The sequence below is a fragment of the Vombatus ursinus genome, unplaced genomic scaffold (assembly GCF_900497805.2).
Source record: "Vombatus ursinus unplaced genomic scaffold, bare-nosed wombat genome assembly UNPS02014818.1, whole genome shotgun sequence".
Classification (NCBI taxonomy): domain Eukaryota; kingdom Metazoa; phylum Chordata; class Mammalia; order Diprotodontia; family Vombatidae; genus Vombatus; species Vombatus ursinus.
In genome coordinates, this window is record NW_020954596.1 from 61,403,507 (window position 1) to 61,405,607 (window position 2,101).

The 2,101-nt window shown below is 41.4% G+C and overlaps 1 pseudogene; it reads left to right on the forward strand.

Moving 5' to 3' along the window:
- Positions 1-472: 472 nt before the first annotated feature.
- Positions 473-962, forward strand: LOC114023366 (annotated as a pseudogene).
- Positions 963-2,101: the final 1,139 nt, after the last annotated feature.

Consider the following 2,101-nt stretch of genomic DNA (forward strand, 5'->3'; position numbering starts at 1 on the left):
CAACCAAATACACATACAAATCAAAAGTAAATGTTGCAAAATTGCAAATGACTGGCATGGTTTGGAAGAAGAGATATTAGAAGACACTCTCACTCTACCCCCTTACAGATGTGGGAGGTCCACAAGTATTATACATTGCACGTTTTTAGACTTTCTTGGTATATTGGTGAGTTAGGCTGATTTTTTCTTTTCTTTCTTTTGTCTTTAAATATATATTATTTGTTATATATGATAGCTCTCTGATGAGGGAAGGGAAAAAATACTGGGGAAAACTATGGTGATGTTTAAAAAAAAGAACTTGACAAAAACTTAGTTTAAAAAAGTTCTCCAAATAAATCATGGATGCCTAAGATTGGAAGTGGCTGCTTTGGTGGTTCTCACTTTAATGTGTGCTGAGTCTATAGCAATAGCACAGGGCATAAACTGGTCACTTTACAGTTCTTAGATTATCCTAACCCTCCTTTCCCCCAAGATGGCGCCAAAGGCGAAGAAGGAAGCGGCTGTCCCCCCCTCCCCCCAAGACAGAAGCTAAGTCCAAGGCCTTGAAGGCCAAGAAGGCAGTGTTGAAGGGTGTTCACAGCCACAAAAAGAAGAAGATCCTAATGTCTCCCACATTCCGGCGACGCAAGACACTAAAACTTCGACGGCAGCCCAAATACCCACGGAAAAGTGCCCCTCGAAGTGCCCCTCGGAGGAACAAGCTTGACCACTATGCCATCATTAAGTTTCCCTTGACCACTGAGTCTGCTATGAAGAAGATCGAGGACAACAACACCCTGGTCTTCATTGTGGACGTCAAGGCCAGCAAGCATCAGATCAAGCAGGAGGTCTAGAAGCTCCATGACATTGATGTGGCCAAGGTCAACACGCTGATCTGGCCTGATGGGGGGAAGAAGGCCTATGTCCGACTTGCTCCAGACTATGATTCTTTAGATGTTGCCAACAAAATTGGAATCATTTAAACTGTGTCCAGCTATCCCACTCCACTTACAATAAAAAGTTTTCCAGTATTAAAAAAAAAAAAAGATTATCCTAACCCTCATGGGTGGGTGGTAGATGAATTCTCCTTTTCCTCAGACACTGTGGTACCATTGGTCAGCCAGGTCATTTGGGAATTGTTGGGAGTTTGGGGGTGAGGGGAAGGGAATTTTAATTTGAGATTTTTAAAAAATGGTAGTTGGACCCTTAGAACCTTATAGAGTCCTTCTATCAAACATTTCCCTTCCCTGGGTCTCAATTTTCTCATCTGTAAAATGAGACCATTCATAATCTTTTAGGTTTTCCCCAGCTGGAAAATTCTATGATTCTCAGAAATTGAACTTGTCTATTTAGAACCTTCAAACCATCGGCTGACTAAAAGTTAGACAGGTAAAGTTTGTTTTAGATCGTAAGATTTACGACCAAAAAGGGATGTGAGAGACCATGTAGACCAGACTCACCATTTTACAAAGAAGAATTCTGAGGCCTAGAGAGGGTCAGTGGTTTTCCCAAAAATTTCACAGCTAGTCAAGTAACAAAGCTGAAATTGGATCCCATATTTTCTGACTCCAATCCCCGTGCTCCTCTCACTGTGCCATCTTGCTTTTTCTGTTTTGAGAACTACTGGTCTTTAGGATCCAGTTTCTTTTCTAGCTTTAAAACTGATCTAATTCTTTCCTCCAATAATTCTTTTTCAACTCTCCGTAAAGATTGGTATTTACTATTTGTAGCAGTCCCCAGATTCCTTGTTGCATACAAATTGCCCAAACGAGCAAATAGGTGAAATAAATGATCTGCTTTGCAGATGGTTATATGCCCTTTTCCTTACAGAGCTTGGAAAGGCAATTTATCAAATCTGGAAGCACAAGTAGGCAAGTCATCAGATTCCATCAACACTGAAGGCTGTATTTAAAATATACTTAGCAAAAAGGCATTTTAGTCTGTCATAGGGGTAGTCATTTTCAGGTTTTCAACAGAAGTTCTATGGTATGGTGGAAAGCCCAGGAGACCTGACTCTAGTGGGGGGGGGGTGTGAGGACTTCGCTCTAGTTTTGGTTTGTAAGAAGATCATGGGTGAAGTACCCAGAAAGAGCAGAAGCACTCCAAGGATCAAGTCAGGCAT